The sequence below is a fragment of the Rattus norvegicus genome, chromosome 14 (genome assembly GCF_036323735.1).
Source record: "Rattus norvegicus strain BN/NHsdMcwi chromosome 14, GRCr8, whole genome shotgun sequence".
In the NCBI taxonomy this organism is placed as follows: Eukaryota; Metazoa; Chordata; class Mammalia; order Rodentia; family Muridae; genus Rattus; species Rattus norvegicus.
The window spans coordinates 56702662-56724814 of NC_086032.1; the positions used below are offsets into that span (position 1 = coordinate 56702662).

The 22153-nt window shown below is 37.0% G+C and overlaps 1 protein-coding gene across 13 annotated transcripts in view; it reads right to left on the reverse strand.

Moving 5' to 3' along the window:
- Nucleotides 1-22153, reverse strand: part of Pcdh7 (protocadherin 7) — a 430160-nt gene that overhangs the window by 17845 nt on the left and 390162 nt on the right. The window lies entirely within an intron of this gene.

The following is a 22153-nucleotide window of genomic DNA, read 5'->3' on the forward strand; positions in this document are numbered from 1 at the left end:
TTTCAAACTGAACATCATAACCAATAAAGAGTTGGTTTAAAGTCCATTGAAGTATTTATAACCAGACTTAGGTAAAGGTGATGCTGTTTGGTGATGATTTTACTTCATTTTTTCATATACTCATATATGTATGTGGAAAAGCCCCGTCTTTCTAGTTTCTGTCATTTAAATAATATCAAGCCTTGTTGTGTAACTCACTTCTAAAATACTTTCTTACCTTATACACATCTAGGTTCTATCCTCTGCATCACACACACACACACACACACACACACACACAGAGAGAGAGAGAGAGAGAGAGAGAGAGAGAGAGAGAGAGAGAGAGAGAGAGAGAGAAAGGGAGAGAGAGTGAGACAGAGACAGAGACAGAGACGAAGACAGAGAGAAAATGAAAGAGACAGAGAAACACAAACATTGAGAACAAAGAAAGAAGAGATAGACCACAGGCAATAGAATGTTTAGAATATTGGATATTTTAAAACAAATTATATGCCATTATATGTCATTTAATGCAATCTAATACAATTTTAATATAGACATGATGCATTTGAAAATTTACTTTTAACTGTATTTAAAGTTGTACTTCAGAGACTAGTTTTTCATAAAAATAATTCAGACAACTCTAAATGCAAGAGTCATTTACATTCTCAACAAACATTTTAGGAAGTATACTGTAAATACAGTTCTTATCTTGAGATATTCTGAATTGGTAACTAATACCTTAGATTACAATTTTCTAGCATTAGGTATAATTGTAATGAGATTTCACATATTCCGCTTAAGTCCACTGATAGATTTTGACTTACTTAAGTCAGCCAAATGGCAACAGGATCTTTAGAATGGGAGAAGTTCCTGTGAAAGTCTTAGAGATAGTAAGATGTAGGTCACATTTAAAGTTGTCTAATTGCACTGCTTTTCTAATGCCTGAGTATTAATCTGTCACTATGTCAAATTATATACATTTGGACTTTTTTGGCAAAACTTGTCTGTGCTTAACACTCTCATAGTGTAAAAAATTCAAGAGTGCAATTAGCATGTCATCTCTCCTGCAAATGATTTAAGCAAAGCATGAATCAGAGCTTAATAGTCAACATAATTTCCTAGAAAATCGTGGCAAAATTGTGCTACTGCCACAATTCAAAGACTGTACAGTGGGGCTAGCAGACAGTGACAATCAACTATTCATCTCCACCATCTGCCGTGCATGCTTTTATTTAAGTCTTTTTATGTTTGTGTGCATTTTTGCTTTTGCCAATGTTTTCAGTTCTGAGTTTGCCAGCAGTTGGCCTCACATAAGAAAATAGGTTTCATTGTGTAAACAGATTTTCCTATGTCTACAATGTGTACAGGGAATTACTTTCCCAGGCTATTCTGCAGCTCTTAGGCAAGGAAGCCAGGCAGGGGGAGGGGAGGAGGGTTCATTTTCATAAGTTTTAGTAGATTGGCCAATATATGTCTTGCAATTCATACAAATCATTCCTATAAGAAAAAGCAACAACAACAAGGGAGAAAGCTACAAATATCACAACAGTGTAAACACTCACCAAAGCATATGCTTCTCAACGTTTCCCTTAAGTGTCCCACTTCAAATTTATGTGCACTGGATTAACCATTGGCTTGTACACAGACTGTTTAAGAACATCAGATAGAAATCACTGACAAGTTTTGCCTTTCAACTTGTCAGCCTTTGCTGTTCTTCAAATAAACTGAGGACTGGTGGGTATTAGTGGCAAGATACAGGAACTTGGTGAAAATCTCAACATAAAAGGGATAAGATGGAATATTACTCCGCTATCAAAAACAACGAGTTTATGAAATTCGTAGGCAAATGGTTGGAACTGGAAAATATCATCCTGAGTGAGCTAACCCAATCACAGAAAGACATACATGGTATGCACTCATTGATAAGTGGCTATTAGCCCAAATGCTTGAATTACCCTAGATCCCTAGAACAAACGAAACTCAAGACAGATGATCAAAATGTGAATGCTTCACTCCTTCTTTAAATGAGGAAAAAGAATACCCTTGGCAGGGAAGAGAGAGGCAAAGATTAAAACAGAGACTGAAGGAACACCCATTCAGAGCCTGCCCCACATGTGGCCCATACATATACAGCCACCCAATTAGACAAGATGGATGAAGCAAAGAAGTGCAGACCGACAGGAGCCGGATGTAGATCGCTCCTGAGAGACACAGCCAGAATACAGCAAATACAGAGGCGAATGCCAGCAGCAAACCACTGAACTGAGAATAGGTCCCCCGTTGAAGGAATCAGAGAAAGAACTGGAAGAGTTTGAAGGGGCTCGAGACCCCAAAAGTACAACAATGCCAAGCAACCAGAGCTTCCAGGGACTAAGCCACTACCTAAATACTATACATGGACTGACCCTGGACTCTGACCCCATAGGTAGCAATGAATATCCTAGTAAGAGCACCAGTGGAAGGGGAAGCCCTGGGTCCTGCTAAGACTGAACCCCCAGTGAACTAGACTATGGTGGAGGGCGGTAATGGGGGGCGGTTGGGAGGGGAACACCCATAAGGAAGGGGAGGGGGGAGGGGGATGTTTGCCCGGAAACCGGGAAAGGGAATAACACTTGAAATGTATATAAGAAATACTCAAATTAATAAAAAAAAAAGGGATAAGATTTCACTGAGCACAATGTATATGGCCTTTGCAAAATCAGGGTGTATAGGACAGATAAGTGCAGGTCCGAATGCTCTTAAGAATATTTTTGTGGCTCCAGCTGCACACTTAGCAGAGGATGGCCTGGCCGGACTTCAGTGGGAGGAATGGCCCTTGGTCCTGTGAAGGCTCAGTGACACAGGGACCGGCAGTTCCAGGAAGGTGAGGCAGGAGTGGGTGGGTGGGTGGGTAGTGGAGCACCCTTACAGATGCAAGGGGAGGGGTATGGGACAGGGGATTTTCGTAGGGGAAACCAGGAAAGGGTATAACATTTTAAAGTAAATAAATAAAATATCCAATAAAAAATATTCATTCATGACTTCAGGAAATACAGATTCGTCAAGACTGACTCTGAAAACTTTGCATGTGATTTATTGTTTGTCACATACAGGTCACAGATGAGTAAACTAGAGCAAAGGAACAAATCACTCACGAGCTTGCATCTACTGAATGTTAGAATGTGGATTCAAGCTTAGGCAATATGCAATGAGATCTCTGGCTCCTTACCACTTTCCAACATCTCAATGAATAACACAGTACTGAAACACATATAAACATAGGTTACAAAAATGTCATGATGTGATATAATATGATATTTTTACTTTTTGAAGCTAAAATAAACTAGAAAATCATTGTTCCGTACATGGCCAAAGCTGGAAAAAGCAAGGTTCCTGACGATCAGAGTAGTGATGGCTGATCATAGCTAATGCCTTAGCTTGAAATAAGGGGAACATATTAAATTGTAGAGATGCAGGAGTGAAAAAGAGAAAAACATATATAGAAGCATCCTATGCCAGAATAACCCTGAGATGTTGTTGTGGTAAATATTTCAAAAAATAAGTAACCTTTTATCCGGCTCTATCGCTGGCACCCTTGGGCCACATGGCACTGCTGGGTACTTTTATCTCCGCGGCTCCATGCTGCCCCCAAGTATTCTTAGACCCAAGCCATCCGAGAGTCGTTCCAGTGTGGCACTTTACCACGCAGCTCCCTAGAGTTAGTTCCGGCACCCGTGGGGCCATATGGAACTAACCATAATTTATCTCTGGTTAGTATCTTTTCCCTCAATTCTCTACTAGGCACGAACTCTCTGATTCCAGCTACCCGGTAAAATCAGGGCTCTAGGAGTCCAGCATCGGGTGGCCTATGGCGGCTCCCTGCTATTCACTCTGCCCACACTCCCCACAACTGCCCTCTGGTAGTTAAAGTATAAACTCCTAACTACCCGGTAAAATCGAGACTCAATAAGCTGTAATTTAACAATCAGATTTATATGTTAAATTCTCAATCCACAAAAAATTCACACACTAAACTCACAACCAATTGATAAAGATATAAACCGCCCACTTAGATAAATTGACCTATAGAAATCCATCCCTTAAGAAATATTCATAACTACCTAGGGCCATTCAAGACCACCCGGATCTGCGGTGTCTTTCTCCATCTCCATCTTGATTCTCCCTCCCTTCCCCTTTCTCTCCTGCCTTACAAAAACCTTGTCCTGCCTTACTTTTTACTGTCCAATCATGGACCCTGACCTCACTCGTGCCAGCCCTCACCTGTACATAGACATCAAGCCTACAAGATGCAATGGCCTGAATTCACATTTTCCTCTCAACCTGTTCTCTAACAGATACAACCTCAGTTGTCGTTCAATGTAATGAAGAATTTTTCAAGTTAAAATAAGATAAATTAGATTTTTGATAAAATTTCTCATGCTTCTTCTATTATAGTCATACACATCCAAAAGGAAGTCTCATTTTCATGGTATCTGCATATTTTGAATTCCATATCTAAGAAAGTATACTCAGTTATGAGGTTTTGAATCTTTGTCTTTCCTTGAAAACAGAAAGTCTTTGTGTAAACTGCGATATAATGGGGTTTCTTTGGAAGAAATGAGAGATTACACAGTTAAGTAGATGACAAAGTACTAATTATTATTTATACTGAGTATGTTGTTGGTGAATTGAATGAAAAAGCTGTGACTGCTTTAACAAAGAAAAGAGAAAAATATGACTTTAGACAGTTATTTCTAGCAAACTATCAGATTATGCAAGACATGTTGATCATAATTCACTTGGTTGAGCTGGAAAATATGATTATTTAGCTTCCGTAAAAGAAAACACACAAAACATTGTCTGAATTTGACTTCTTAAATGAATTAAATTATTGGATAACATCCAAAATTTTAGTTTTTGGAAGATGCTACCTTGCTGCTGGTGAGACTAAAACATAATCTGTAGGAATAGAGGAAAGCTATAAATAGCAGAACATAATGAGGAAAAATGGAACTGGTGCCTTCAAATACATGGAGGTTTCTGCTATTTTGTAGATCATATACTGGAGCACACATAAGGAAACATGCCTTTTACAGAAGTCTAGAGAGTCATAGGAATCAACAAGGTAAAGTGATTCACAGAAATATAATGTGAGTTTCCATTCTGCCCCTTACCAGTCAATTGAATTTTTTGAGGAAAGAATGAGAAAATATGAAGTTAAATTCATGACACTAAGACCTATATACAGTTGCATTCGTCACATTATCTGCTGTTATAAAAACTAATGCTCTCTTCTATTTCCTGTATCCTCTTCCTAGAATATACTTAGATGAATATTTAGTCTATATCATTAAAATATATTTTACTCAATTTCTCTTTTTCTTGGAACAAAAATGAAGAAAGGTGTGACCATCTTAAAATGCTGGTTTGCCTACATACTTTGGGCAAACAAAAGTATTGAAACTAAATAATCACACATGTATATTTGTGATATAATTTGTAGGGACAAATATAGTTATTTAAAATATGTCCAGAAAATTTATTGAAGAAAACCATTGCTTAGAGTTAATTACTCTTTACTTATTTGAATAAATAAATGTTAAAAAATGCACATTGCATTTGGCTTAGAAGAGGAATTGTAACTCAATTTAGAAGATTAGCCCTCTGTACGACAATGATTTTTCTGACAGTTTGCATTGTATCGCCATAATTACTAGCTGTTCAAAGTTAATAGAAACGTAATCTTTTGTTACTTGCAGGTATATAATAATAAAAGGCATAAATAATAATTAGCACTCTGTCACTAACTTAACTATGCATAATCTCTCATTTCCTCCAAAGAAATAATTTTATATAATTACTGTTTTATGCATTTTAAAAATCATATTTTTGAAATTTAAATCTCAATTCCACATTTGGTGTATTTGGGAAAGGATGGTAAAAGTAAAGAAATTAACTATAATGTTGTTTTTGAGACAATATAATTTCATTCCTTTAGTGAACTCGACAAGTATTTTCGCACTTTGATAAAGGAATTTGATGTAAAGAATCTTAGCAGAACAGAAAGTCTAAAGGACAGAGAGTCCTACTGAATGTTCAGCAAATTACCTCCCAAAGAAGGGGAGAAGTTAAGAAGCAGATTCCTGCTCTGCATGTTAACGGGGCTTGATAATGCGACGCTCAAGTGCAGAGACAGAATTTAAAGAGAAAACAACATCTTGACATGAACTTCTCTTCAAGGAAGTGTCAAGTAGAAGTTGCTTTGCTGAATAAAAGCTGTGAATACATTTAGGGACTCATTTACCCTTTAGGCTGTACTAAAGAATGTCATTTAACTATTTAAAATGTTGACTATTCAAAATGAGGACTAATTATCTGCCCATGATATACCTACATGGCTTCCAAAGAACACATGGGGATTGGCTATGATTAAATGCATTTGCAATTGCAGTCAGGTTCAGGATTCTGTCTAAGAAGATCTAAGAAGTGTGACCGGTTATGCATTATTCATGAATTTGAGAAAACAGTGAAATAAAATATCTCCTTACAGTGTGTCCAGACACTTACCATGACACTTTCTAAAACAGTTTGCCTTTAACATACTTTTGTTTTTGAAACACAAAATATCTACCTAGATAGAAAGTCATATACAATGATGATCACATTGAATATTTAACCTCCAGCCGACAGGAAATAGCCTTGAGAACCTTTCCTGCTGGATAAGGTATGATTAACTTTGCTGTTCTGTAGATAATTAAAAAGATCACTTATTTTTTCTTCTTCTGAAAAGGAGTTCTTTCCAGGCTAATCCACAAAGCTACTACGATCATACTTAATTAAGTTATTTTGAGCTAAGTTAGAGGAACTAAGATAGATGAATTTGTATGAGAAATACATCTTCTCCCATCCCTGATAGTTATTTTAAAGTGTTCAATGTTGTAGGACTGGGATTGCTTATCTCTATATATTGAAAGATAACAATAACTACAAATTCTCAGTTAGTAAATGTATTTTTTCTTTTCTTTTATTGGATACTTTCTTTATTTACATTTCAAATGTTAACCCCTTTCCTGGTTTGCCCTCTGGAAACCCCTATACCGCCCTCCACCCCCAACCCTTACTTCTTTTCCTTAACTGTATTTTAAAAGATATTGGACACAAAGTTTCCACAAAAATGAAATATTCTACACAGCCAGGCATCAATAGATTATAGTGTTTCTGTTTGCTGCAAACCTTGGCTATCAGCCTACAAGAAATGTCACCCCTGATTATTCTTGAATTTTAAGCACTTTAAACAACAATGTAATCGTGACAGCCTGCCTAATTTACTTCTTCATAGTTAATATCAAATCCTATGATATTTTCCATCATTTTCTTCATTCCTAATATTATTATTTTATTTCATACTATACTAACCTACATATTCATAGATGCTGCCTCCCTGATCTCACTGTATCAAAAATGTATATGTTATTTAACATGAATGAGTTAGGATTAAAAAGCCTTTTTTCACTCTTCCAGCACCTGGGCATGATAATGAAGACAATGTCTAAAACCAAACACCTGGCATGTCTTTTGGACATTGATACATGACCTCTGAAGAGTGACCATGTGCTAATTATATTCTGCACACCCACCTTCATTGAGATAAATAGATCAGCTGTCATTGTGCATGGTACACATCTACTTCTGTAAACTAGCAAGAATAGCGCTTCACACACAGAAAACCCTGCATGGATAAGCTGTGGGAATTGACTCTTCAATGCCTGGCAGAAATGGGGACTCTTTCTATTGTATGAAGAAATAAGCACATGTTGTACCCATTTCCCAAAATAAGAAACCTGTGACAGGTAATGGTTGAGTTCAACAGAGGCCCCCGGAATAGGCCCACCTGTTTCTCTAATGCTACCAACTACCTCTAGGTTTATACAAGTTAATTATTTCAGCTTAACCATTAACCTCCCAGTCTCTTGTAGAGACACCATGAAGCATAAACAAGATTCCATTCCTCAAGCTCTTAGGTCTAAGTACAGTTAATATGTGCTTAAGAGAGGAGGAAGGAAGCATGGAAGTAAGGATAGTTTTCTGTTTTCTACTATATTGACCCTTCTGCTGTATGGGTTGTTCAGTGAAAATATGGGAAATACAGCATGCCACCTGTGGAAGCTTAGCAAGGAAAATTGAAAAAGAAAATCTAGAAAGAAGGAAGACAAGATGCTTACTGAAGATTTAGGAGATAGTACGGAAGAAAACAAAATGAAGCTATTGAAATATCTAGTGGGTAACTAGGGGCATAAAAGGAGGGGGAACGAGGTCAGGCAGAATCAGGAGGGAGAAACAAAAGACAGGAAAGAGGAAATGAAAATTAAATAGCTGAGGCAATTGCAAGAAGAATGGCACACAGACAGTGAGACTCTGAGTGTTTCATACTGAGAAAACACAACTGACATATACATCTTGTAGCTTTTCCACTCTGTTTGGAGATGGGGTTACTAATGAGTATTGGCGCTCAGTGGTTAGAGGCTCATGACATGTTCCTCTTAGTTTGATTTGTCAAAAGTTGCATTAGAGGTAGCAGTGCCCACTACTTTACATGAATGAGCAGGCTGTAACATATGACTACAACTTAATCTTAAAAAAATGGCTTTACAGCACATTATACCATCAGCATGAAAAATAACAAAAGAATGAGTGAGTTGATCATCATTTCTTCTTTAAAGACAGAGAAATACAGAAAGCCTCTGAAGTGAACTGAAAACCCACACAACAGTAGAAAGGTTTAAGGAAAACCATAGTCCCAGCCAGAAACAAAGATGACATTAAGAAGAAACACATAGGGGGTTGGGGATTTAGCTCAGTGGTAGAGCACTTGCCTAGCAAGCACAAGGCCCTGGGTTCGGTCCCCAGCTCAAAAAAAAAAAAAAAAAAAAAAGCAACACATAGGTAAATGACACTAAACTCTTGAACATTTTACATCTACCTTTAATTGCCAAAAGGTATCAGCAGTATCCTAACAAGTTAAAAAAAAAGATTAATGAGTCAACTGCAGCCGTCTGTTAAGCACACATTTAGCTGTGCAGGCTGTCTTGTCTTATTTTAAAATTTGATCGTGAGTAGCCAAGTCTAACCACAAACATCTTCTGTGCCTCCTTACTTTATCTTCCACACTTATGGTTCACTTAAACAATCAGCAGAGAAATTATATTTCAGATGAGGTCAGAACATCTCAAAGGGAAATAAATTAGACACTGGTCAGGTTGACATTCTGTCCCCCACATCCTTTTTCAGAAGGGGTTTCAAACACCACATGTTTTCAACTAACATCCATTTTTAAACCTGAAAAATGATAGATGAGTTTCTCCAAAAAGTTGACTAGGCAGCAGCGTGTCTTTTAGAACAACATTAATAAAACGTATTTTGAGAACTGTTTAATGTTCCAAGGAGAGAGCAACTAATGACCTAAAATTAGTACAGGATTTAGAGTGTTCCCAGCACTCCATTCAATTCCCTCAAAGTCAATCTCAGTGTTGTAATGACAGTGGAGTCTCATTGCAATTCACACAAGGTTGGCTACTGTCTTGCTAGACTGGAGACAGATTTCAAGATTTATTGTTGCTGGGTTTTTTATTGGCTTAATTGTTTCCATACAATATGTTCTGGTCACATTCTTTCCCCTCCCCAAACCCCTTTTAGATTCTCCCTAACTCACTCCCCACTGTATTTCTTGTTTTGTTCCTTATCTCTAAGGGAAAAAATGAGAGAAAAAAACAAATATAAAGTTAAATAACCAGTATAAATAAGAACTGCATAAGTTTAAGCCAGATAAAATCCCAGGATAGAGAAGAGGGAGTAGACACAACATCCCAAAATTTTGCCTTTAACCAAGGAGCTATTTGCTCTAATATCTGCTGTAAAAGGGAAAAAATCAGGTTTTGACAATGAAGATTTAACTGGGTATATCAACCGTGCTCCAGGGTCAATGCAAAGTGAATTCCAAATGGCAGTTGTTACCCAATACCAAATATCAGCTCTGAATATATATGGATAGATACATAGATATAGACAGATATAGATATAGATAGATATAGATATATACTAAACACGTTATATTTATGCATGTATCAATGAGATGTGTGTGTGAATGTGTGCTTGTATGTGTGTGTATGTGTGCTTGTATGTGTGTGTGTGTAAATATGTGTGTGTATGTGTGTATGTGTGTGTGTGTGTATGTGTGTATGTGTGTGTGACAACAACTCAAGGAAAAGAGGCCCTGAAGATGAGAAAGAGCAGGGAGGGGTTGGAGAGAGGAAAGAGAAGGGGTAGAGGCTTTAATTATATCATAGATTGAAAAAAATATTTTTAAAAGACTGCCCCTGCTTTTGTTTTGTTATGGCTTTGTCTTTGTTTTATAGTTCCTTTTAAAGCATTGAGAAGACATATTGTTCAAAAATAGAACTGGGTACCTAGGCCTTTATTCAACAAAGAATAGTTAACCCTTCCAAAAGTCTGTGACAGTAATAAAATTAAGTCCCATGTGGATTTTGTTGTTAAGAAATTCAAGATCTAAGAAAGAGAACAAATGCAAAGAATTTTAATTCACATACTAAAGATCTCTGTTCTTTGGAAAGCACAATAAATTATGCGAAATGTTTGAAAATGAATACAAATTTACTTTTGTCATGCTGCCTGACATTTGAAATGGTAACACTGGTTCATAGCAGTTCCACCATGACTGACTTCATTAATAATTGGCCTCCTACCCTTTCAGCAAAGTTGAACTCTACTTCAGTGTCCTAACAAACATCTTTAACCAGTCCTGGGTGAGTGAGAAAACTGTTTTGCATCCTTAATACGCTGAAAGGGGTACTTTTGCTTGGGTGTTTCAGTCTGTTATTATTTCTGTCTTTCTGCTCAGTAGAAGGACAAATAGAGTCTATTCCAAACTGGAAATGCCATGTTTTTAGCAAGAATAATATCAAAATGATGTTAACATGGGAGTAGAACAAAAAAATGAAACATATTGGCTTGATAAATATCCTGCCTAGAGAGCTGCTTGGCACATTTCAGATTCACAATGAATAACTTTGGAATAATGAATTAATGAATGCTAAAATATTAACTGTGTCTCAGCAGCATAATACGTCTCTGTGTCCTGCCAAATGCTTCAAGTAGACGCAGGAGTTGTGAGCACTGCTCATTGCAAAGCTCAAATCTTCCATTAGGAAGGAAATAACCTCAAGTACAGCCTTCATCGCTGAGTTGAGTAAGAGCCTATACTGGTATGTAAGAATTTAGCTCAAGGAATTACTTTACTTGCCTTTTATTTAAGATATGGTAACAAGTCTCTGTAACTATTTCCATTTAAAACTTTAAAATATGATCCGCAGTAAGTAGATTGACGTTATTATGCAGGTGAAGGCAGGTACAGGATAGAATGAGGCTTGTCATTAGATGAGAAGGAAGGATGGGCCAGAGAAAAGTTTTAGAGGCAGAGGAAGCTGGAGTGAGAAAAAGCATCTGAGATAACATGGCAGCAGTTGTTAAGATTCTCCTCTGCACGTAGTTACAGGATGTTATGACTTCTGAAGGGATGGGTGTGTACGGGATTTTGTGCTGTCTAAGTGGGCAAATTATATCTTATCAATTGGATCAGAGGATATTGTGTGATGTGTTCTTTCATGTAGTGACTCAAGAGAGTGTATGGTGACAGGAAGCACTGGGCCTTGCCACAGAATTGGAAGAATGTATTCCACAGAATGTATTTCTGACATGGTGGAAACCAGCCAAGAGAGCTGTGATGAGGGTGACGCAGCCTGACAGGATGCCATATTGGAATGGCTTGTGGACAGTGGGTCAGAAAGAACTTGGGGGTAGCATGGAGCTGCTGAGATTAATTAGCGCTATTTCCAGTGGCCGGCCAGAGCCGGAACTAGCGAGTATGCGACCGCCAGGGTACACATTGGAACTGTTCTGCCCCTTTTAATTTTTATTGCAACAGAAGTATATTATATAAAACCTCAGATGGTCAGAATGCTCTAAAACATACATAAAACATACAATGTGACATAGCTCCTTGTAGCACTTGGTTGTACTTTGGTTCATATGTTTTACCATCACATTAGCCCCATTTTATCTTTTCAGTTATTTTTATGTTTGTTTATATATGTGTGAAGGTATATGTGTTTCAAAGCGTGTCCATACATGTCAATATGCATGAGGAGGCCAGAGGTCAACATTGGCTGTAGCTCCCCTAAAAGTCACCCACCCTGTTTTATGAAAGAGGCTCTCTTACTTTGTCTGGGGAATTTTCAATGTAGCTAGTCTGGCTGGCCAATAAATCCTGGGAATCCTTCTGCTTCCTTTCTCCAGGGCTGACATTACAATCATCTACCCAGTTCTGCTTTTTAAATGAGTTCTAGAGAGTAAAAGTCAGGGACTCAGTACTTGAAGCTGAGTCATCACCCACTACTGACAAATGCAACACGTTTCCACGGTCTAAGTTTTCTATTCCCACAATGTGACAATCATACCCCTTTAAAACTTCTGCATTCCTCTCCCACACCTAATTCTCTCTGTCTCTGTCTCTGTCTCTGTCTCTGTCTCTGTCTCTCTCTCTCTCTCTCCTCCCTCCCTCTTCCCCTCCCTCTCTCTCTAATATGTCCCCATTCCAAGTCTGACATTCAATCTCTGCCCTCCAATAAATCGCTCACATGTGATCTGTTACATGGTGTGCTCTCTGCTGTAACATTTCTTGGCTCTAACCAGCCAAGGTAGTCTGCTCTTAAATCCTAACACTGAGGATCAACTCGAGTCCCTCTGCTACTAACTGAGCCACATCTCTACACTTATATTAATGCTCCCTTTTGGTTTTAACCTATTTAACTGCAAAACTCAAACTGCTTCTTTATTTCTTCTAAAAAAAATAAAGATGGAGTTTCATTCCAGGGATAAAAAAACATCCCCTCTGCTTATTAAAGACTAAGAGTCAGACAGACTCCAGGCTCAGTGAGTGGGCAGAGGAACAAGAGCTATATAACAAAGGTTAAGAATTTCCAAGGGGGACAGCTTTGCCCTGACCCTCCTAGTAGTCAAAACCCTGGTAGGTTAAAACAAAGGCTGTGTAGGTTTTTATCTACAACCAGCAGGTCCTGCACAGATGGGCTGGCTCCACAAGTTCAAGGCCTCCTCAGGACAAACCTCACAACATTTGTGGGCCAACTCTAAATTAGGGAAGGAAGTCTTCCAAAAGCTTTAAAAACTCAGCACTCCAGCAGTGACTGATTTTTTTGGCTTCCTGCGTTCTCCCCTCAGCTTTATAGGGGCTCTTTTTCTTTTTGTGTGTTGCCTGTGAGTGTCTCCTCCCCTATGAACTTTTCCTCTGCACTGCTGAATCTGTCTGTGGTGCTTCAGATCTCTCTGCTGCGACCCGACATGCTTCAGAGTCCTCCTGCCTTTGCACTCTATAACTGACACAGAAAACAAACTGGATGAACCCTAGACTGTTAACACTTCAATGGAATTTTATCTTAAGCAGGCTTTCCCGGCTGTTTCAAACTTGTTTAAATTGTGGGGCCAATGGTACTCTTAAGTGTGACATAAGTCTACCCTGCTCATCTCCACACTAGGCAAAGTGATGAAATCCTCACTGAGTTCCCAGTAGGCCTGCCAGAACTGAGGTTCTCGTGCAGTGAGCAGCCACGGATAGCTAGAAACACAACTCAGGATAAAATTGTAAATTCACTTACTTACAACATTTTAAGGTTTGCTTTGATATGTCTTACATATCATAGTGAGGTTCGTCAGATGTGGGCTTTTGCAACTGTAAAAGCTGGACACAGCTGCTTGTGTCTGGAGTCTTTCATGGTGTAATACCACAAGTTTCTATGAATGCTGGGCTACCTAGAACTAGCACTAACCGCTACCTAGAACAACCAAGAACTCCTATGAACAGTGTTTATGATTTTTTTTGTTTTTTTGTTTTGTTTTGTTTTGTTTTTACAACCAAGTTGAGTTCTGAAAAAACCACGAAGGTCTCATGCAATTCCAGAGAATTTTTCACTCCAAGGGAGTTAGATACAGAGGCACCTGAGTGAAAACAACAGAGATCAGGGGATGTCTCAAGATATTTGAAGCACAAGGCAAGGCTTTCTGGTGTAAGAAGCACATATCTTAGAGGATTTAGAGCTCCTAAGATAGTTTTTCTTTCCATTGGTCTGGTTAGATCTTACAGAAACCTCAATTAAGCCACTTGTAAAAAGAATTGTTTTTAAATTACACAGCTCCCAGAAACAGGAGGATGAGCTGTCACATCAGTGTGTTATCCTAGATTTCCTGTAAGTAGCTTTATCTAAAGAGAGGGGAGGGGCAGCAGTAAGCTACACTTATGGTATTTGAATTCAATGTTTTTTTTTCTCCCTTATCCAGTTTGTAAGAATATATAGAAACTCAGAGATAACAGATTTAACTTTTCAAAGAATATATTTAAAACTGATTTTTGGTTGTGTGAGATCCAATTATTTTAGTAAATTTCCTTTCTAGTTCAATATTACTACACCCAACAAGTCTCAACGTGGCTAGCTAAACAGAACTGGATCAAGGATGATATCAACGGACACGCTACTATGGAGGAGGGGAAGTCTTATGCTCTCTATCCCTAGACAAAAAATTATAGGCCATTAAAGAATGCTGAGAGTGGAAGAAATAATCTTCCCCAGGGTTTCTAGATTTGTTTATTCAATACTAAATGATAAGCCCTGGAATAACAACATATATGTAACATTATAGGAACTAAGAAGGTTGTATTTGTCTCCTTTAGGGATATATATATATATATATATATATATGTGTGTGTGTGTGTGTGTGTGTGTGTGTGTGTGTGTGTATGTATGTATGTATTCATAGCAGCTTTATTCATAATAGCTAGAATCTGAAAAAAGCAAATACCCATTAACCAAAGAATGGATACAGAACATGGAATACTATTCAGCTATTAAAAACAAGGATATCATGAATTTTGCAGGCAAATGGATGGAAGTAGAAAAATCACCCTGAGCAAGGTAACTAGATGTAAAAGGACATGTGTGTTATGTACTCACTTATAAGTGGATATTAGCCATAAAGTACAGGATCCCCAAGATACATTCCACAGACTCAAAGAAGCTAAGCTAGAAGGAAGTCCCAAGAAAAGATGCTTGAATTTCACTTTGAAGGGGAAATAAAATAGTCATGAGAGGGAGAGGGAGAAGGACCCGGAGACTGAGAGAGAGAACTGGTTGGAAAAGAGGATGCAGAGTGAAATAGGCGTTTCAGGATGGATCAGGTAAGGCAAGAGACAGGAGAGAGGACCAGAGGGCCAGGAGAATAAATGAATATCTGTAGCTGGCAGAAGTGGGGGTTGAGATACATCTCTAGAACATTCCAGAGACAAGGGATGGGGGAGGCTCCCAGGAGTCAATGGGAGTTACTGTACCTGAGATTCATAGCAGTGGTGACATGGAACCTAAAGAGGCCACCTCCTGTGGCCAGGCAGGAATAAGGCCCAGTGAAGGGATAAGGACATCAATGCTCCCACAAAATATATCCTGTCTACAAGAAAGGGAGAGACAAAGATAAAGCAGAGACTGAAGGAATGGCCAACAATAACAGGCCTAACCTGAGACCCATCCCCTGGGTAAGCTCCAATCCCTAACATTATTAATGATACTGTTATGCTTTCAAGCATGAGGCTAGCATAACAGTCCTTTGAGAGGCTCTAACCAGCAGAATGAAACAGATGCAGATATCCACAGCCAAACATTGGAGCTCAAGGAATCATGAACGAATTAGCGTAAAGACTGAGGGTCTGAAGAGGATAGGAACTCCACAGGAAGACCAACAAAGACAGCTAACCTTGACCCTTGGAGTTGCTAAGACACTGAATCATCAACCAAAGAGTACTCACAAGCTGGACCAGGACCCCTACACAAATGTAGCAGATGTGCAGCTCAGTCTTCATGTGGGTCCCCCAACAACTGGAGTGGGGCTATACCTAAAGCTGTTGCCTGTCTGTGGAAACAGTTCCCCTGACTGGGCTGCCTTGCCTGACATCAAGGAGAGAGTATGCCCCTAGCTCTGCAGAGACTTGTGCCAGAGTGAGCAGACACGCAGGGGGACCTCCACCTTCTCAAAGGAGAAGGGGAAAAGAGACTCAGTGAGGGAGAGATAGGAGGGGTCAACGATCCAGATGTAAAGTGTATAAATAATTAAGTTAATGGAAAAATTAAGATTCTTGAGAAAATTCAATTCTATTGTATATTCACATTCATAATTATTACGAAGGAAAGCATGTCATATTTTTTCTGATTTTCCTAGGTATTTTATTCATAAAAGTGAATTTATTACATTATATTGTTATTATTACTTACAGTAAAACTTTTGAAAAGCAAAAGACAGAAACAAACAGACAAAAACAGAATCCTAAGCATCCCATGTTACTAAATGAATGCAGTTTTTGTGAGGATATTTTTGTGTATATACTTGAGTTTGAGTTTAAGGAGAGCTTAGTAAATGACCTTATTAGCCACAAAAAATTAAGGCTAAATACAAAATATATTGAACCAGTCATGCTTAGTAGTTATAGCCATCATCCAATCAAATTGTGAACTTATTCTATCAGTTCTAGAAGAAAACTACTTTTTTGTTACCAGCAGAATATCTTGGAAGAAAACAGAATTACCCATAACAATGATGTAGTGTTGGTGATGTTAATACACTTTTTTAAAAGCATGATGAATAAAAAAAATCCACCAAATACGGTTTTCATGAGCTTCTTTGTGTTCTTGGTTTAATACATGGGATTCGATTAAATTCAAATGACACATAAAAACTTAATCTGTGATACACTGCTCACTTTGTACTGTTTCAAACTGTGTGTTTTGTTTTCTGTTTTGGTTGAATTTTCAGTGAATAAAAATGGAGAATGGAGGAAATGGGTCAGAACTGACAGCAAACCCGAATCAATGTTTCCCATGCCAATGAAGTAATGAAAACCCACTCTGTTCTTGCAGCAACAATGATGAATATAAATTGACAAAAGACTTTGACTGGTTACGGAGAGGAAGAGAATGAAGCATCCATTGCAAAAAAGAACATTTTCCTGCCTTCAGAGATAGCTTTGTGGACTGGCTGAATGAGGAAGCCATGTAACAATTCCTATGAAGAGAAGTCTGTAGAAGACAGCGCTCATGCAATTTTATTTGTTTTTTATTAAGTAATAGAAAATTCACATATTTTAATAATTGTGCATGTTCATCTCTCCTGCCACCTCCACAGTTTCCAGGGAAGATGTGTTTGAGGTAGCATATTTTGAGATAAACCCAGCTAAAATAGATACAATTTATTTTACATTTTAATGGTATTTCATGCCTATGTTTTGTAATACTAGAATAATATTTTAAATATAGGTAGATTTGTGTATTATGGAATAACAATTCTTAATTATTTCAAAGAGCATGCTAAATTTCTTCATTATCAAAACACTTATGTCATGATGGATTATGGGTGCTGTATACACCAATGATAGTATAAAAATTTATTACTCAGTCAAGATCACACAAAGAGATAGTTATCTACCAGCTGAATGGCAGCAATCATTGATAGTTAATTGAGTTAGATGATTTTTATTTTCTAGAAAAATTATTAGTTAGGCTGTTAAGAACTTGTAATATAATTTGGATTATAAGCTTAAGTAAGACAAGTACTTAACTTAAAATTTTAAATTCCATAGTGAGAGATTAAGAATTTTATTGATGGGGGTTGGGGATTTAGCTCAGTGGTAGAGCGCTTGCCTAGCAAGCGCAAGGCCCTGGGTTCAGTCCCCAGTTCCGTAAAAAAGAAAAAAAAAGAATTTTATTGATGGTTACAAAGAGTTGCCTACAACTTTCTAAAATCTTACAAATCTCATGAAGCTAAAAGCAAAACTTTGTATTTGTTTATACTACAAATGGGTAACTTATAAGATGTCCCATGCAAAATGCTTAGTTTTTACTTCTTCATTTTGTTGTCACAATGATAGTATATTTATATAAAAAAACAGAATTAACTAGGACATGATTGAGGAAATATTGTATTGGAATTTAATATATTTAACATATTTTACATGAATGTCACCAGAATTAAAATACAGCAAGTATATTTAGCTTTAATAATGCAATTATTTTAATGGTCTCTTACTATCAATGCCAATTTGAGAATACTTTCACTGTCCTCTTGCGTGATTTTTCACTCTGAAGAAGGAATGTCTGTGGACACTCCAGAGCTCACCTGGCTTACAAGCACTGCAGATAATGATGGGTAAGTAATGGGGTAAACAAAAATACAGACACCATTTGGAAAAATAAAGTATGATTTATGATGACTCAAAATTTTTTCCAATAAGCAATGTCTAGACACAAAGGTCAATATTAATATTAAATAGAAGAGTTGATATAATATAGAGCTTCTTGCTTAGAGAAATGACAATAGGAATACAAGGAGAGACTAAAGAAAGACCTAAAAAAATGAATCAGCTTTTATCAAAACAGGATTTGAGCAATTATTCTGAAATTCATGTAGTGTTCAGAATAACATTCTAGACAGTAAATCTGACTATTATCCCAAATAGCATAATTATCTCCTCTCTACTAAATACTCTATGCTCTTTTCAAAAAAGATGGGCAGAGGGACTAATTCTCCGTAGTTATGCAAATCTCTCCTAGAATGAACACTATCGGTAATAGCCATAGGTCAGTTTATTTCAAGATAATATACCAGGTGCCCGCATTGTCAAAATACCTGCATTATAATTCTATTCCAGTTGCTGCTTTTAATTATGAGGTTCTTCTCAACAGGAAACAATCCCACAGAGAACTGAAACAATTTATTTTAAATACTATAAACAAGAGAGGCTCTGCTTCACGGGTTTTGGAGTCTGGATCATCCTGTGATCTCACAGCATGCTAAGTCTACTGAATACATACAGTATTGATAAAGGCAGATTCTCATTTCAAAGTGGTTTTTCCCATGAAAGACCTTAAATATAGATTAAAATGCCTTTGGTTCTATATCGGTTGGTAAATATTGTATTTTCCTGTCCTTATAATCAATTTAGTGGACATAAAAATCACTTGTATAAATCAAATATTCCAGCCGTGAACATGAGCTTCAACAAAACAGTCATGTCAGACACAGCTCTGGATTTGCCTTTAATGTATGAAAGAGTTTTAGAATAATGGTGTCTACATAATACCTCTACCATACATTGGTAACCAACCCGTTTTTGCTTAATGTAGAACATGGAGACCAAAACTTCTCAAATTATTTAACAAAGGAAATTTTTCTATCACTGCTGGCAAGCTTAATGCCCGATCCTCATGTTATATTTAGATAAAAATATTAATTTTCCCAAGTTGCACTGCTAGTGAGTGACCTAGACTATATTTGAATTCAGTTTGCCTTCAGATACTGACCAAGAAACATTCTCCATACCAACACTGAGAACACACAAGCGAAGCATATAACACTGTCCTTTGAAAAATGGCTGTGCACAGGGTTCTTCATAGTTCACATCATGATGCAGCTGAGCGTTGGGAACCGCCTGTATTTCCCTACGTGCCCTCTATCACCCAGAGACTATCTCCCACTCTCCTCAGACTATATGCTAGCATCTTCAGTATGAGAATGTCACATGTCCAAACATAACGAAACAAAACAAGCAAACAAGAAACCAAAAAATAATAAAACTTCCTGTGTTGACATAAGCAAGGCCTTCAGATAATATGAAGTTATCTTTTCCTGATCTGTCTTGTAAGATTTTTGATATTTGAAGCTATAAGTTGTTTGGGGAAAATAATGACAGTTTTTCCACAAAGTCCCTTGTATAATATATGAGATAGCAAACTAGCTTTGCATCAATTTAATACACGAAACTTCCTTTGTACTTCTTATGAAATGTCTTCTTCCTTAATTCTATAATAATACAAATAACCTTTTGCAGATATCTTTTTCAAAAGCACGACTAAATCCAAAAGGTAGTCAGAAAATCATGAACTCAATCTACAGTTGGTGAAAAAAAACAGCTGTTTGATTAATTGTTCTTTCTAAACCGACAGGATGGCCTTATTTAATAAGTCCATCCTTATTCGTCTTTCTTACATATCTCTCTCCAGACCTAAGGAACTTCAATGGCAGTAGCTACCTGCTAATTGAACTTAATCTTGGGCAAATGTAAATATTTGGCATCTGTTTTGTTGACAGTGAAACACTAAATGATCAATATTAAATGATTGGTTTCTTAAGTGTTTGTGTGCATGGAGAGAAAGTGTGTTGTGGATGCTAGGGTGGCACTGTGTGATTAGAGTGTCTCTGAATCAGAGGTCTACCAATTCAGTATGTGCACCCGGAGAATTTTAACATTTTTTAAACTACATTTTCTTAGATTTATGCTGGGCTAAAAATAATTCAGACCCTTACCTTTGATGCAAGAATTCAATGACAATATATTTAAAATACTTGAGACAAGCATAGGTATCCGTGCTTATCTTCATACATGCAATGTTACGATGCTCACTACATTCTCCAGTTGTAATAGTATTCAGAAGAACTACATATTTTCTTGGGCATGAGCTCATGTCAAAGCCTAATTTTTCTTTTTTTTTTTCTCAGAATGGCTTCAGTGAGTCTATGGTATACTGTGGTGCAATCTGCCCAGTTGCAGAGAAATAAAAATCAACTCGTGATAATCTCATAGATTATCAGTATTGGGGACTGTGATTAATGTACCACTAGGTCTAAGACCAAAGCTGAGCTAATTTGGTAAGGAAATAGTCCTCCAGTTCACCCAATAAAAAAATGAGTCTAGTTAAGAACCGTCAAACAATGCCAAAACTCTTAAGGTAGACCACAGAGGGGAGATGCTTCCCATGCTATGGCATGGATAAGAAGAATCATCTAAACACTTTTAAAACAAAGTGCTACCTTAAGCCCATCTTTAAGTGTTCATAATATATCAGTTACTGAAGGTCTTGCTTTAACCAATATTCACAGTACTGCATGTAATACTCAGCACCCTAGTTATATCGAATAAATCAACCGATATTTGTTAATAGCTTGTTATAACTTGGAGTTTTGAGCTGTGCATGCTTCTCATTTTACATAAATGATCTTACTCGATCTTTCTCTTTAATAAACGTGACTGTGGAGGGCTCGTTCTTCCCAGTGGTGACTTGGATAGATATGGACTGATGAGGCAGTCAACGTTTATCCCGATGGAATTGTTAATGCAAGAGAGTAGCATATAATTATCAAAGCGGTGGCAGAAGTTTAAGGAGTACATAGATTAATAGAAAAATCCAATGTATTAAGATAGTAAAATGACATCCTTAATTGAATGTCTGAATACTGGGGTTAATAGGCAAGTAGAAAACCATGTGGCACGAATACTGAGTCACTGAAATAGCAGGCGACTTACTTAAGAGGATTATTCAATTACGTGGCACTCATAACTGGAAATGTATTTTTTACTGTATGCCTTATGTCGCACTCTACGAAGTCTGTAGTTCTAATTTTAGAGCATGTCAGCACATATCAGCTAAATTATCTATTTTCCTCATTAGAACCCTTTCCAGCTATGTTCACATAAATTTCCTATTTAAAAAAGAAGTGTAAGACAAATTTTTCAACTCTATTTTGTAATAGAGTGAATATTACCAATTGTATACCACAGTCATGATGATGGTCTATTTTAAATTATAAGATAATATCATTTTTAAATGAGTTTTTTAACCTTTTTTAGTGATCTAAACTTTTTCTTTTTTTATAATTTTCTCCAGAAATTGAGAAAAATAGAAAAATAAAGCATACTGCAGTTTATACCTTACAGATAAACATTCATTCAGGCTTTGCTTTGATAGCATACAAACTATTGCTGTTTTCATCTCTGTCTCGATTAAACTTTATACCTGCTAATACATTGTTAGTCAAGGTAAAAATATTTTCATGTAATTGTAAATTAAATAAAATATCTACAAATTTCTATCTCAAAGGGAATGTCATATTCATTTTTTGAAATATGATTCTGTATTTACATTAAAATGAAAACTAGTTTTATTTTTACTGACTTCTAAAGTGATGTAATTTAGATCAGTAATATATATTACTAGATTAAGAAACTGAAACT